Here is a 17,705-nt window from a genome sequence, read left to right on the forward strand (position 1 = left end):
AGAGTTTAACCTTGGAGTTTGGTAGTAATGGTAAATGATGATAGGACCCTGGGGAACTAAAGAATATGTAAAGAATATTCTTAAGAATATTAATAATATATATTAAATAGCATGCAAATATATAAAGAATATAATAGATAGCATATATATGACATAATATATGTAATATATAAAGAATATAATACTCCTACTATAGACTACACTTTCTGTACTTGGGACAATATTAGCCAGAAGGTGAAATAGTCTGATAGGATGAGACCAGTGAGGCTGTACCTGACTGTTGTTTGATTGTTTAGTTGTTGTTCTTCATGAGCAAGGTCTGGCTAGAAGTATATCCATGCAGAGATTTCTAGAACAAGAGAGAAGCTAGACACCAGACCCATAAGGGGACACTGTGGTGGGAACAGGTGCTCAAGGGCAGATTGACTGTTCACTTCTGGTTAACAGATCCAGGATAGACTGAGGAAGGTATGTGCCCAGGAATGGTGTGCAGAGGTAGGGGGTGGAAGCAGGCCCTAGGAGGTGTACCAAGAGATGAACAGTTCCAGGAAAAGCAGCAGCTGTGTGGCTCAGAGTCCAGGAGCAAGGCAGGATCTCTGTTTCCAACTTTAAGCCCAGCCTGAGGCTTTCTGAGAAATAACCATGGCAGGAATCCCAGACCAGAGCAGAGGCTCTGTCACACTGGACCAGAAGGGCTTCCCAGGTGGCTGACAGTGGCTGAGTCCAACAGCAGCCAACTGCTGCTCAGACCCAAACTCACATCAGGAATTTGTAAAGTTCAGAGCAGGAGAGCAGTGTTCAGACTTTATATCCTAGATCAGACCACTTTGAGAGCACTAAAAGCTTGTAGATCTCCAACCTGAGCTGTCCCTGAGGGCCTAAAATCCCACAATGTTTAACATTCCCAAGAAAACAGCAAAGATGCAGTCCAGACCTTCCCTCCAGAAGTGTACAAAGCACAGCTTGTACATTATCAGAAGTCATGAAGTAGTCAGGGAGAATGATCAAACAGAGAAATAATCCCACCATAAAAAAAAAAAAAAAAAAACCGTAATATGGACAATCAAAACGCAAACCCAGGAGAGAATGGCTCCAAAATATCTACAAGCAAAGTTTCTTTTTATTATTATTATTATTATTATTATTATTATTATTATTATTATTATAGCTTTTTATTACAAGATATATGCATGGGTAATTTTACAGCACTGACAATTGCCAAACCTTTTGTTCCAATTTTTTCTCCTCCTTCCCCCCCCCCTAGATGGCAGGTTGACCAATACATGTTACATATGTTAAAATACAATCTATGTATACATGTCCAAACAGTTATTTTACAAGCAAAGTTTCTTTCAAGGAAAACAGGGTGGGCATAAATTCAACTAGAATTCCTAAAAAAGATGAAGCAAGAGTTTTTAAAAGTTTAAAATTATTTTTGATAAATGAAATAAGAACAGTAAAGAAAAAATTGGAAAATACATAACTATGAAAGTAAGGATTGAAAAGCTATTAGAATAGATTGGCACAAGAGGTAGAAAACTTTTCCCAAATTCTCTGAAAATAAGAATGAATCAAATAGAACCCAATCACTACTCAACAAGAAATACTAAAAATAAAATCAAAAGACTAAAAAAAGAGAGAGGAAAAAAAAATTTAAGGTATCTCACAGCAAACACTGACTTGGAACACAGATCAAGGAGAATCACTGGACTATCTAAATGTCATGACCAAAAAAAAAAAAAAAAAGAAAAGAAAAAAAGAGCCTAGATATCATATTTCGATAAATCTTAAAGGAAAACATTCCAGGTCTTTTAGAATGAGAGGACAAAATCTAAAAAAATAATATACTGGTTGCCTACTGAAAAAATTCCAAAACAAGAAGTCTCAGGAACATTCTAGTAACAATCCAGATCTTTTAGCCTATGAAAAAATAAGTACTGCAACAACCAGAGTGGAAGAATCAAGTGTTGAGGAGCCATAGTCTGAATCATACATGATGGAGCAATCTATTGTGAAGGGGTAAAAGCTTGGAATTTAATATTTCAGTAGGCAAAGAATATGGACTTACAGCCAAGAATAGTTTACTGGGCAAAACTGAGTTTAATCCTATAAGAGGAAAATGGATTTTTAATGAAATAGAAAACTTCCAATAATTTGTGAAAAGGCTAAATCTGTGTAGAGCCTTTGAAGTTCAAACAGGAATTAAATGAAACATAAAAAGATAAAAATAAATGAACTATAAAGAACTTAAACAGTGATAAATTGCATTCTAATATAGAGAGCCTCTCTGAACTCTATCCTCAATAGGACATAATGGGAGTTTAATTAAACAAAGCCTAATAGTGGTCTTGATGATCTTAAGAATGGAAAGTGAAAGGAGGAGGAATATACGAGGAGAAATGGGGAAGGGAGAGAAATGGGGAAGAAATTATCTTGCATGAGGATGCACAAATAGAAGTCTATACAAATAAGGAGAGGTTAGGAAGGACCAGCAAGGTTTAAACAGAATTTTTATCTGAATTAGTCAAAGAAGAGAAGAGTACACACACACACACACACACACACACACACACACACACACACCCCTCAGTTTTCCAGATTTTGCCTCTATGGCTTAGTTTCTGTCCCTCACTAGAACTTCCCTAACTACCTGAGACCGATTCACCTTTTACCATTGCCAGTCTCCTTCTGTCATTGCTCTGTTCTTTTCAAGGCCTCTATTTTGGGGAGGCAAAAAGACCAACCAACTTTCATTACTTTCTGGCTCTGCTCTTCCCAGCTTGACCACTATCTTCCTGCTCTGTGGCCCCCTTCCCCTTTCAGCTTCCTTCTGAGTGTTGTCTTCCTCCCCATTAAAATGAAAGCCTTAAAGTCTTACTTTTTTGCTTGCACATAGTAGGTGCTTAATAAATGCTTGTTGACTTGCCTCCAAACTAAATCTGTGACTTGAGTCTCTGTGACTTTGTTCATATTGTTCACTTTCCCTGGGAGGCTCTCACTCCCTCTTTTCACCTGCTAAGTTCCAATCCATCCTTTAAGGTTCAGTTCAAATGCTATAAACTCTCTCCTTTTCTTACTAGTTGATAATGATTCTTCCTTCTTCCCCCAATCAACTTGAGCATCAAAGGTTAGTTTTCACATCTTTGATGCATTTTCTATCATATTATAATTATCTATGAATCTATTTAGACAGATACTATTGGAATATGAACTCCATGAAGGCAGGGACCATGTCTCATCTAAACTTTCCATTTCCTTTTCCACCTAACATGATGCCCTAGTCACAACAATTGAGTAATAAAATTGAGTCCTTAGAGAATCATAGAATAAATCATGTAACCGAGGAATGGAAAGCATCCTGAAGGATATTTGGTCCAGAAGTATCAACATACACAGCTGCCTTGCAGTAGTGACACCTTTGAGTGTAGCTCAGATTAAAATGTAGTTGGGAAATATTTAACAAATTTTATTATTAATAAAATAAATATAGAATATAGATAATATTGACACATCATTTTCCAAGTCCATAGGTGGGGATCCTCATGTTTGGTTTAGTGGTTCCATTTCTATTGTTTAACGTCACTGATCTAGTCCAATCTCCTCCCCCTTTTTTAAGAAATGAAGAAACTGAGGCCCAATATATTAAGTAACCTTTCCAAGATCACATAGCAGAGTCAGGTTCCAAACCTAGATCCTCTGTTTCAAATCCACACTCTTTCCATTGTTTCCTGCTGTTCCTTAATCTCTATTCATGACCCTGAATTTGTTCTCTCCCATGATTCTGACCCTGACAGGTCATAAGGGATCTCTAAGACCTCCTCTCAGGGAGGTGGAATGTGGCAAGTCAACCGAAATGGAAGCAGCTAGAGTTTGGCTCTGACCCTGAGTAACTGTAACTTAAGAAGTTTGGACAAGTCTGTCACAACAGTGTCCAGAGTCAGGGAGACCTCCTCTTCTTTTCTATAGCTCTGACAAGTGAGAAAAATTCCATCTGATTTCTTGCCACATTTATGCTATTGAGGCAAACCACAAATGCTACATCAGCGGTCCCAACACTGTGTCTAATTCTGTGGAAGCTGTTGGCCAACTAGTGCTCTGCATTGTTCTCACTAATTATATATATTGTTGTTTTCAAATGGTCTTCCCCTCTAATCGTGTTTACTTTTTAGAGTGGAAAATAACCAGCCCCATTCTATCCATGTGCAAGTCATTATTCTCAATTTCTGCATTTTCGCTATATTAGATTTTTATTGAATTTTATTGCCTCTCTGAAACAAACTGCAAAGAGTATATAAACAAGATGTCATTTCTGTGGAAACCAGTTTACAAATTAAAATCAGTGGAAATGTTACTGGTAGATTTTGCTGTTCTTAGAAGAAATTCAAAGATAACTTTTATGGCCTTCAGATTTGTAACCATTGGAAATGTAAGTTAGAGGCTTTTCTAGGATTGAATGGACATCTGGTATCACTATTTTTGTTTTGCTATATGTTTATTTTATTTTAAATTTCTGGAGCAAAAGAAGATTTATATATGAATGGATGCAAAGTATAATGGGAGAACAAGGAAGACAATATATAAAATGACTAGAACAATGCAAATGGAAAAGACCCATAAGACAATTCACATAGAATATTGTGAAATGATAATGCCCTAGCCTGGCCTCAAGGAAGAATTTTAAAAGGTACTCACTATTCCCACTTCTTTGCAGATGGTTGCTGTCCACTTTCATTGACAAATACTACCCAAAGGATATTGTTTGTGAATTGGGATATCATCAAAGAGGAAGTAATAGAGACTCATTTCCTTTATTACTCTTTTAAATTTAGATTTTCTAAAGCAACATCTAAAAGCACAATAGCTCCACAGCCCATAGCATTAAAATATGCAATTACCTACATCCTTTTCTCTTCATCCTCATCTAATTAGGAACTTCCTTCATACATCAAAATGGACAATGGAAGGTCTTGAACAAGGGGAAGCTAGATGGCACAGTGGATAGAGGACTGATTTTAAAGTCAGGAGGATCCGAGTTCAAATTGGGTCTCAAATACTTAACACTTACTAGCTATGTGTCTCTGGGCAAGTCACTTAACCCCAATTGCCTCAACCAAAAAAATAAACAAATAAAACAAAACAAGAAAGTCTTGGACAAACAAGTTATGATCTGTCTGCTCACTTGACATTGACTGATGCTGTTTCTGACATCTTGGGATATCAATCTTGTAAAAAAGAAATGGAGATTTCTGAATAGTTAGTTGATTGTTTTCCCTATTTGACATGTTGGTTGTTGTCAATTATATAATTGCATTGGTGACACTGCTATATTAGTGTGCCAGGTTACATTTCAGGCTGTCTCCAGCTGTTGCTGTGCTGCCTGTGAATGATGTTGTTCTAGTTGCAGCAGTTGTGAGTGACTAGGAATTTGAAGGGCCAGATAAATTGAACTGTCATCCTGCAGAAAGTCTCACTCCTGATAACTGAGATAAAAGCTCAGCAATAGGATTCTTATTGCTTCAACAGGATTCCCTGTTGCTTGGAGAATATGAACTCTGCAAAGAATGCCCCTTAGTAGTACTACTAGTAAAATGCATGTTTGATCTACTGTCTGAGGACTTTCTAAAGCCCAAGCCAGGGTGAAACACCACTCAATTCATCTACATCTCTAGGGAATCTGTGTTCATGTATGAGATGAGCTACAAAGTCATTGTGTTTATAATCTCTTCCAGGTAATGCTGTACAGATTGGACAAATCACTTCTGTTGATTTTTCTGCATGTTCAGAACTAACATGTTCTTGAAGGGATATTTATGTATAACCCATTTTTCCACAACAGGGACAAGTAAAACTCTGTATCAGATCTGTTGAGAAAGCTTCTTCAACATAATACAAATCAAAATCTACCCTTGTTAGTATGTAGTGCATCAGATGGTCCGTTGTACTCCTTGTCCTTGTCACACTGATTTCTTAATAAGAGGTGCAAAAATCATAATCATTGCAAATTAAACACTTGTTTCTTCAACCTTGAAATTTTTTTTGTAAACATGCATCACAGTGAATACCTTCATGTTGGGACAATCGCTTCTTTAAGGTTGGCAAAACAATTTACAAATATGATCTCATTTTATTCACATAGTAACCCTCAGAGATAAATGCTATTATTCCCATTTTACAGATGAGGAATGTGTGATAGGGATTAATTTCCCCATGATCAAACAAACAGTAAATGTCTAAGATCAATTCAAACTCAACTCTTCCTGAGTCCAGGTCCAGCTTTCTTAGCTAGCTGGCTCTGCCACTACTGTTTAGGTATAAGATCATAGATCTAGAACCGGAAGGGGCTCCAGGATCTAGTGTAAACCTTTTTTTATAAAAGAAACTGGAATATCAATGGGTCAATGACAAGATTTAAATTCATGAACTATATCCACTCATATGAAAGAGTGTTCCAAATCACTACTGATCAGAGAAATGCAAATTAAGACAACTCGGAGATACCACTACGCACCTGTCAGATTGGCTAAGATGACAGGAACAAATAATGATGAATGTTGGAGGGGATGTGGGAAAACTGGGACACTGATACATTGTTGGTGGAGTTGTGAAAGAATCCAGCCATTCAGGAGAGCAATCTGGAACTATGCCCCAAAAGTTATCAAACTGTGCATACCCTTTGATCCAGCAGTGCTGGGTTTATATCCCAAAGAAATACTAAAGAGTTTGGGAAAGGGACCTGTATGCACCCAAATGTTTGTGGCAACCCTTTTTGTAGTGGCTAGAAACTGGAAAATGAATGGATGCCCATCAATTGGAGAATGGTTGGGTAAATTATAGTATATGAATGTTATGGAATATTATTGCTCTGTAAGAAATGACCAGCAGGAGGAATACAGAGAGGTTTGGAGAGATTTGCATGAACTGATGCTGAGTGAAATGAGCAGAACCAGAAGATCACTATACACTTCAACAACAATACTGTATGAAGATGTATTCTTATGGAAGTGGATATCTTCAACATAAAGAAGATCCAACTCACTTCCAGTTGATCAATGATGGACAGAAACAACTACACCCAGAGAAGGAACACTGGGAATTGAATGTAAACTGTTAGCATTACTGTCTATCTACCCAGGTTACTTATACCTTCGGAATCCAATTCTTAACATGCAACAAGAAAATTGGATTTACACACATATATAGTATCTAGATTATACTGTAACACATGTAATATGTATGGGATTGCCTGTCATCTAGGGGAGGGAGTAGAGGGAAGGAGGGGAAAATTTGGAAAAATGAATACAAGGGATAATGTTATAGAAAAAAAATTACTCATGCATATGTACTATCAAAAAAAATTATAATTTTGTAATTATAAAATTAATAAAAAAAAAAGATTTAAATTCATGTCCTGTGACTCCAAAGCTGGCTCTCTCCATTGTACCACTCTTCCCCTTATTAGTGATTTTCAGAGCAATGGTTTCAATGGCTTTCAACCAGACATTTTAGAGCTTTCCACCAACCCCAACAAGGTGAAGACCCAGCAAAATGGAATCAGTATCTCAGCATTGATATTTTTCAGTAACTGTGTAAGCTTTGCTTTGTACTCAAGCTCTGGCTTGTGAGTCCTGGCTGAGCATATATAACTGGAGGCAATCCAGCAGTACTAGTAATAGTACCAAAAGACAAGTTTGTAAAATCCAGGGTCAGATATTCTTGAGTTATCATGATTAAAAAATAATCAAGATATCCCAGATTGTGATTGCAGAGAAAAGCTATGCTGGATCTCATACCTGGTAAATAAACATCAGCAAAGTTTCATACCATCAGGTAGTAGAAATAGTTTCAGAACCAAGGAGAGCACCCACTGAACTCTCCCTCTAATAGATTTTTCCTGTTTGAGGTCTTTAATTTTGGGCAACTCTTGGGGCTTACCATTTGACCTCATTCATTCATTCATTCACCATTCAACAAACATTTATAGCCTAGAATTTCTCATGGATCAAAGTCTCTTGGCAGCAAAAGTCTTCAAGTGCTTAGAACGAGCTCCATTTTCCTGGTACTAGAGATTCCTTCTCTTCCACTCATGTCTATAAATTGATCAGCATCATCCAGATAGATTAGGGGTTCAGCTGTCAGAAGAAAGCCTTATGGACTTTGGAAAATGAGATTTGAGATGGGCAGTTCCCATCTATCAAAAGAAACTTAGCCATCAGTGGCTCAATCGACTTTCTAGCTTGAGATGGGTAATCCTGTTGGCAAGGATCCTGACAAATTTGGCTTACTTCTGCAATGGATTACTTTTGAAAAACTCATCTATTTTTGGTGGGGGGTGAACCTGTGATCTTATCAGAACTTCTTTTGAGACTCCCTCTACAGATATAGATAAGTAAATCTATCATAATTATACTTTTAGGGGGCTACCTAGAGTAAACTGATTTAAGTAACTTGCTTATAGCTACCTAACTCTCATGGGTCAGACCTTGAAAATATGCCTTCCTGACTGTAAAGCCGGCTTTTTAATCCATTATTCTGAACTGTCTCTCTTAAAAATAAACAAACAAATAAAAAACCAGTTTTTCTTCCTCTAGGACTACAAAACCATGTCATTCAGTCAATTTTTGTGTTAGAAATTAAGAATTAATTTGAAGTCTCTACAATGTATTAAGGTGTTAATCCATATAGTCTTCATGCTTAGTAGTTCAGAGTACCTAGTAAGTGATGCCTTACTTAGATTTGGGCAAGGCAACTCAACCTACTAACGGTTTTATAAAATGGTCCTAGGTCTTTAAGACTGCCTCTTTTTGATTTCTTGCTTGTAATAAATGATGCAATTAGAAGCACATCACAAATTGGATAGTAAAAAAGTAGCACAATACAGTGTTCCTATTCATACAATTGGTTGTTTTGCATTCCTGATGAACTGGCAACTGCCACCCCATGTTCATTGACATCAGAGCGCTACCCATTAGTTGTAGGCTTGGAAAGCATATTTTAAATCCTGCAGTGAAATGTTTTTGGCAGACAGTCTCAGTCAGTTATTATTAACAACACAACTAAAACAATCCCCACATCAATTCTGATTCTCAAGAGGGTCCCTGGAAGAAATGTTGGAGGCTAGAGTTCAAGTACTCTCACAAAAACAAATCGTCTTCAAATCACTCGCAACCTTTGTATTTTAAGTAAATAAAGTAGTACTTGATGAAGACTTTTCTGGCTTCCTCTTACATCTTTCATTAATGTAAAATTTTTGGAGACCATAACTGAGCCATGACTTAACCTCACAGGGACTCTCTCAGTTGTAAAGGTTCTTTTAAAGAATCCCACAAGAATACAGCCAACTCCCAATTATCTCTGCTAATGGGCAGTTGTAATCACATAGATGAATATAGTTTTCAGATCATTTCCAAGCCTCATTTACTGAATATTTTCCACTTCCTACTCCATCGGTCTTATAATGAGCTACACAGTTCACTGATTTGGATTTTAACTTTCTTTCATACCCTGTGGTAGTTGTATTGATGGAAAGAGAAGCAGTCAATATCTAAGGAACAAGAGGAATAAAGAGAAGAATAAGATACTGGGGAAATCCTCAAAAATAATCCATACCTGAATAATTGCTTGCTGAAGTAAACACTTGGTGGTTCACATTCCAAAATGAATTGTTTTTTCAATTTTTCCCTAGCTATTGGGTTGGTTGGGTTAGTGGAAACAAAAAAAGACATGATCCTTGGTTTCAGTGACGCACAAAGACTTAAATTTGGGGCTATCTTGTGGGGATAATAATGATCCCTGATATTTCCATTAAATGAGTACAATATTCAGTCTTTGACCTTCCCAGATTATTTCTATAGTTTTCCCTGATCCATTTCACTTATGCTTTTAATGAGGATAAACTCATTTGTATCTTCTTTCCTTGGGAAGGAAATGTTTGTCTCTCAAGAACAGAAACTTAAGAGAGCTAATTGTATGGACACAAATACAATGAATGCATTCTTTTAAAACTTGGTACAAATTCTTTTTGCATGATTGTCTTCATGATTATTAAAATCCTTAAAATAGTGCTTGTGTTTGGAGTAAATATCTGATTTAATCTGAGAAATGCAGATTTATAGATAATATACTTCTCAACTATGAATACTACATGTATACATACATATATGCACATATGCATATATATTATGCATATACACAGACATATATATTAGATATAGACATATATACACACACACACATATATATATATATATACATCTCTAAATTGTTATCAATATCTATAGCTAGCTAGCTAAATCTATAGCTATCTATCCATCTATCTAAATAAATATATAAATTTGACTCAATAAATGACTTGTGTATATCTGAATGAAGTAACATTTTTTTGGTGTCTTAGTTATCACATGGGTAAAGAGATGACCTATTTATTTCTCTTAGAAGAAAAAGTTTTCCTTACTTCGAAGGTATTGGAAAGGAATAGTGTATAAGATGTGTCAGCCCTTATTTTGATGGACTTATGATCTCATCAATGTGGGCATGCAATGTGATGCAGATTGCAATCTCATAATGTGCAGCTCCAATCTAAGGTTTTCATAGACCACCAAGGGATTTCCATAGTATTTTGGAGACCTTGGACTATATCTTTTCATATTGCATGGGTACCAAAGAAGTGCCAACTGTCTGTTGGTAATCCTGTATTCTTTCTACATGGCTAACCCCCATCATACCTTTAATTGATCATACCTTTATTGATAATATTTTTATCCTGATTCTCTTTTGCAGTTCTTCATTGGTTAGATGGTGCAACTTGATCATTCCCATCAGGTGTCTCTTCATTGCCTCTCAGGTGACCTGAAACTACAGTTTGTTGGAGATTGCGGTATCCTGTCTTTTGTAGGAATTTAGTTTTACTGGAAGAATATTGACTTTAAAGATATTGGTTTCAGGGTAAAATTAGGGACTTATTAAAAGCACCTCACAATTTTCCAACTACAATCTGTGCTACTTTCTCTTTTCTTCTTGATTTATTATCTGCAATGTCTTCCCAAGATATATGTATTTAAAAGCCAAACAATTAGGGCTGTATATGTATATGTAACCATATAATAGTCATTTTCTAATTGATTAGATTTTTCCTTTTTGGATTTTTGTTATTATTATTCAATTGTTTCAATTGTGTCCAATTCTTTGGGACCCCATTTGGGATTTTCTTGGCAAAGAAACTGAAGTGGTTTGCCATGTCCTTCTCTAGCTCATTTTATAGATGAGGAAACTAAGGTAAACAGTGTTAAATGGCCTGCCCAGAGTCAAATACCTAATAAGTATCTGAGACTAGATTTGAACTCAAGAATACAAGTCTTCCTGACTCCAGGTCCTGAATTCTCCATTGTGCCACCTAGCTATCTCAATTCAATAACTTTTGGGGCATAGCTCCAAGTTGTTTTCCAGAATAGCTAGATCAATTCACACCTCCACAAACAGTGCATTAATGTATCTATTTTTCTGATGTTGCATTCTTTATATTTTAGACACATGTTTGCCAGAAACACTTTTTATGCATTTAACATTATTCTAAATCCAAGCATTTCTAACTTGAGAGAAATATCCAAACTGGCATAATTCCTCCATGTTCTCAGATATATCTCTATTTCAAGATACTTTGAGGTATTATTTATAGGAATCTTGAAAATGAAAAAATATATATGTGTTAAGATAAATACAATGTTAGGTTAATATACCAGCATGATCAGTACTCAATTCCTTTCTTAACCATTCCCCTCAAAGACTACAGGATCCTTTGCCCAACAATTATTTCTATCCTCTCTGAATGCAAAAGGGTAAGTTATAGCCTTTAGAAGATGGATAAAGCAAGTATCTTAATAAGACAAAATATATTCCATGTCTAAAGTTTAGTTTCCAACTTTCATGTCTATAAAGGGATAGGAGAAATGTATTTTCTAGTATTCTAGTTAAACTAAAAAGTAGGTTTTTAAATATGATTCTACAGTGTCACATTCTTTGCACAGCACATTTGGGGTAATGATATTAATTTTAAATCATTGCATGATTTCCAACTCATTGGTCGCTAGAGGAGAATCTTATGATAGAAACCAACAGTTATGTTAGTGTTTATCAATGACTTAAAATATGTGCTCCTTTGTCCCCCTTCCCTAAAACCAATGTGGAATCCTCCAGAGGATTCATTTTTCTAAGGATAAAGTTTATCAACTTGCAATCAACTTTCTGATAACTCATTAGAATTCAATCTCTAAAGAAAATAATGCCACAATGTTGCTTTCTCTTTGACCATACACAAAGAAGGAAAACAGTTGAAAACAAAAGATCATAGATATTGATTTTGTCCTCCAAGCAGGAAATAATTAACTGTACCTGCAGCAGCAATAGCATCATGTCCCCAGAAAGCATTATTCAATTTGAGATTTTCTCAAGTTTCCCTATTTCCCATGTCATCAGAATCTGATCTTCATTTTCAAAAGCATTTATCTTTGGTGTTTGTAAGCATCATGCTGTGGTGCTCCTTTATGTGAAATAACAGTATTTATAAATTTTAGTATTTCATGCTCATGACCATACCTGCTATTTAAGGCTATAAAGCGAGCTAGCAAGGGAGTATTCTGCTCCTGCGTTTTGCATGGTATTCATCTGTGTGCTGTTTGTCTTTGCCTACCAGACTGGGCTGGAATGTTCACTGCTATTTTGAGGGGGAATACAATCTAGGAGAACAGGTCACTGCATTCACGCAAGTGAAGGTAGACTGACTATTGGCCTTCACAATAGCCTTTTTACAATATAACAAATTAGCATTTTCCTGATGGTTCCTTTGTGGGTTTTCTAAAGTGTTTTTTTGGGGGGGTAGAAAATGGGTCATATCTCATCATAGTTCATCATATGGCTTTTCTCCAACTTGAGAACACCAATCTTTCATCCATTATCTCCCAGTACTTCTCTGCTCTGCCCCCTTTTTCCTTTGGGCAGATTCCTATCTTCTCCCTTTCTGACTTGAGTGGAGGTCCCTTTGGGCAGGTATAAACCAATCTACAGCTGAGTATCCACAGTAGCAATTCTATAAGAATGATTAGGAAATTGTTCTTCCCCTCCACATCAACTAGCATCCCTGTCTCCTACACCTAGCTCATTCTCTTGTGGCTTTGGGTAGGTATCCCTTGGAAGGTTGGTCCTGTGAACAAGGGCCCTGACTGGTGTGGGTCTGGCTATCCCATCTTTACATTTTGGATAGGATAGACTGAGTTAGACTGTATGAGTAGGCAAAGATAGGTTGCAGTCTGCATTGCAGATCTCTTTATGTTCTTTCCTCCCCAAACTCACCCTTCTTTTAAACTTCTCTTTTCTTTTCTTTTTTCTTTCCATTTTCCTTTTCAAACTTCCCTTTTTCAATCAAGGGTACCATGATCTTTCTAATTTCCCAGATTTGCAATCTTAGTGCCATATCTAAACAATTGACAATCTTGTTTGTTTTTTTAGTTTCTACAACCCTTCTCGTACCCAATCTTCTTTCTCTTCATAGGCTACCACTTTAGTGTGGGTCTCACTGTTCCTTACCTGCCGTATCACAACAAGGTTGTAAGTAATCTCCCTTACTCAAATTTCTCCCTTCTCCAATCCATTTTCCCAGAACTATCAAAGGGTTTTCTTCTCTTTAAAAATAAATTTTATTGATAATTTTACTTTTACATTGACTAGCTTTTCTTCCCCCTCCTTATGCTTTTCTCCTTTTCTCTGCTGAGTCATCTTATAACATTTTATAACAAAGAATTCTTTTAAAAAAGGAAATGTTTAAAAGTGCTATAGCTATGCAAGTTGTTGTTGTTTATAACTATAATATCCTTATTCCTAAAGCCTGGCTCAAGAGTATAGAAAACCTAGGTTTAAGTCCTCCCTCTGGGTAGACTGTGATCTTGGGCAAGTCACTTAACTACTTAGTGCTCTGAGTTCCTCTCCAAGACAATAAGTTAACAAAATTGCCAAACTCCATGGGTCTCAAGGATTTTTCTAATTAAGAATTCTCTATATCAGTGAAATCATAAATGCCATATTCACCACTGTGTGTATATGGGTATGTGTGTGTTCCTATATTTATGGGCAGCTAAGTGGCACAGTGGATAGAATGCCAGACCAGGAGATAGAAGACTTATCTACGTGAGTTCAAATCTGGCCTCAGTCATTTCCTAGCTGTGTGATCCTGGCCAAGTCACTTAACACTGTTTGCCTCAATTTCATCATCTGTAAAATTAACTGGAGAAGAAAATAGCAAATTACTCCAGTACCTCTGCCAAGAAAACCCCAAATGGATTCACAAGGAATTAGATACAATTGGAAAGGATTGAACAATATCCATTTCTAGAAATTTTACTTTTCCCTTCTTTTTCACTTTGAAATCTAACCATAAATAATTATTTACAGAGCAACATATTCAAAGAGATCTTAGAGAGGTGGTCAAATACTAATGAAAAAATCCTGGGATTCATGGAAACTGAATTTGGATGATGACTCTGTAATACCTGTGTGAACTTGGGTCTGGGTCTCAATACCTTCTTGGCAAAATGATGTGCTTGGACCAGGTGTTTTGCGTTGTTTTTCCTTCTTTCTCTATAGTTATAATAAAAAAAATTTAATTAGCTTCTTTGGGCCAGAGAATGTAGACTATCTGAGTTCAGAGAAAATAGAGGAGATTCACTGAGAACTTGTAGCTAACAATCTACCTGTCCATTGCCTCCAACAGAACTCGACTGTGTCTGTGTGTGTCTGTGTGTGTTGTTGTTGTTATTGTATCCAACTCTTATGAGCACATGGGCCATTGCTCCTTCCATCTTCCTCTCTCTCTCTCTCTCAAGGTTTGTCTGAATTCACATTGGTTTTTTCTATCCATGGCATCCTCCATTGCCTTATTTTCCTTTTATCTTCATTCTTTCCCAACATCAGGGTCTTTTTCAGTGAATCCTGTCTTCTCATTATGTGGCCAAAGTATTTAAGCTTCAGCTTTAGTATTGACCTTTCGATGACTAATCTGAATTGATTTTTTCAAGTATTGACTGATTTGACTTCCTTGCTGCCCAAAAGACTCTCAAAAATCTTCTCCAGCACCACAATTTAAATGTGTTGACAGTTGTGCTCAGGTTTCCATAGAGTTTCAACTCTCACAGTCATATATTACTACTGGAAAAATCATAGCTTTGACTGTATGGACCTTTGTCAATAAAGTGATATCTCTGCTTTCTAGTACACTATAAAGATTTGCCATAGCTTTCCTCCCAAGGAACAAGTGTCTTTTAATTTCCAGATTGCAGTCATCATCTTTGATATTTGAGCCCAGAATATAAAGTCTGACATTGCTTCCATTTCTTCTTCCTCTATTTGCCAGGAAGTAATAATACCAGTTGCCAAAATCTTTGGGGTTTTTATGTTAAGTGTCAAGCCAGATTTTACACTTTCTTCTTTCACCCTCATCAAAAGGCTTCTTAATTTCTCTATTTTCTGCCATCAGAATGACATCATCTGCACATCCGAGACTATTGGTATTTCTCTTGGCAATCTTCATCCTAGTTTTTGATTAATCCAGCCTGTCATTTCACATAATGTACTCTGTATTTAAATTACATAAGATAGCAATATACATCCTTGTTGTACTCCTTTTCCCTTAAAATAGTCAGGTATTCTATGTTTGGTTCTGTTGTTTCTTGGCCCACATACAGGTTCTCAGGAGACAAGTAAGATGATCTGGTACTCTCCTCTCTAAGGGCTTGCCACATTTGTTGTGATCTACACAGTCAAAGATTTTAATGTAGTCAATGAAGCAAAAGATGTTTTTCCGCCTGTGTCTATATAGCATGGAATGTCCAGATGGAAAGTGAAGAATTAAATCAATCATCCAGATGTTCCTTGAGACCTGACAATGTGTAGACAACACATATGGATGGCTGACAACTTCATTTTCTCTATTTGCCTTAAGTATGGACATAACTTAAGTGTCTCTTAGAGATGATCTGAAAGAACAGTGATACCATAGGACTAAGACTTTCTCCCAGAAGAGCTTATCTAGGATTAGCCTTTGTGTAAGTAATATATAGAAGAATAGTCAGCTTTTGGAACTTCTCTGTTCTTGCAAAGCAGGGGAAATAATTTTCCCTTGTGTTTTGCAAATACATAAATCTCCAAAGAGCTGGCAGCCATACTTTGTAGCCACTTACTCTATTATCCACAAGGACTGGAGAATAAAGCAGAATAAATAATTTTCTTCAGTTTCTCCTTGAAGCAATTGAATCCAAAAGAGGGTGAAGTATATTGTATGTATGTTATGGAAATATGGTAAGAATACCAATAAGGGAAAGAGAATAGACTATTTCATATATGTGCTCTCTTTATTTTATTAAACTCAGGCCCCATGAAAGTCAACACTGTTATCTAATCCTTTAAATGGAAAAAAAAATCTTTAGAGAAATATAACTTTAAAAGCTATTTTAAAGGTCCAGAAGAGATTTTTGAGAATTTTTTCTTTTTTTATTAAAATTTTTGTTTTCAAAACATATGCATAGATAATTTTCAACATTCATCCTTGCAAAACTTTGTGTTCCAATTTTTCCCTCCCCTAGATGGCAAGTAATCCAAATGTATGTTAAACATGTGCAATTCTTCTATACATATTTCCACAATTATCATGCTGCCCAAGAAAAATAAGATCAAAAAGGGAAAAAAATAAGAAAACAAAATGGAAAAAACCAAAAAAGGTTAAAATATTATGTTGTGATCCACACTCGGCCCCCATAGTCCTTTCTCTGGTGCAGATGGCTCTCTCCATCACAAGACTATTGGAACTGGCCTGAATCATCTCATTGTTGAAAAGAGCCACATCTGTCAGAATTGATCATCATATAATCTTGCTATAATTGTTCCTGGTTCTGCTCACTTCACTTAACATTAGTTCATGTAAGTCTCTCCAGGCTTCTTTAAAATCATCCAGCTGATCATTTCTTATAGAACAAAAATATTCCATTACATTCATAAACCATAACTTATTTAGTCATTCACCAACTGATGGGCATCCATTCAGTTTCCAGTTCCTTGCTACTATAAAAAGGACTGCTACAAACATTTCGCACAGGTAGGTCTTTTTCCCTTTATAATCTCAGAAAGAATTTTGAAAAAAATTCACCACATCTTACTCAAAGAAAAAATGCAGATTAATAGTGGATCCAATCAGCACCTTTATATATACATGTAGTCAATGTAGCATCATTAGAAAGAGAGCTATCTTTGGTGACAACAAAATTGGGGTTATCCTGATGCTGGCATATCCTGGCTATAGAACCCTGTCGGTTTGACTATAGATTGCATAATATACCTCAGTGGAGAGAATTTCCAGAAGAGGGTCCCTACAATCAAAAGATTATGATATATATTATATATATATATATGTGTGTGTGTGTGTGTGTGTATATATATATATATATATATCAAAGCAAAGGCAAATTGACATCATCTTGTCAGTCAAAATAAAATTTTATAATGTAGCTTCCTAGATATAGCTGCTAGGACTTCTCCCACTGTCTCCCCAATACATTTTTAAAGGGTCAATATCCTTTCCAAACATTATAGCTTATAAACACTAGTTATAGTGTTCTGTTTGGTTTTCTGGAGATTTTGGAGCAGCCTTTGTTTCAGTAGCATAATCACCA

General features: G+C 36.1%; 1 pseudogene; it reads right to left on the minus strand.

Moving 5' to 3' along the window:
• Positions 1 to 411: 411 nt before the first annotated feature.
• The window catches only part of LOC141561887 (E3 ubiquitin-protein ligase KCMF1-like), a 76,275-nt pseudogene continuing 58,981 nt past the window's right edge, over positions 412 to 17,705 (minus strand).

Source organism: Sminthopsis crassicaudata, chromosome 3 (genome assembly GCF_048593235.1).
Source record: "Sminthopsis crassicaudata isolate SCR6 chromosome 3, ASM4859323v1, whole genome shotgun sequence".
Taxonomy (NCBI): domain Eukaryota; kingdom Metazoa; phylum Chordata; class Mammalia; order Dasyuromorphia; family Dasyuridae; genus Sminthopsis; species Sminthopsis crassicaudata.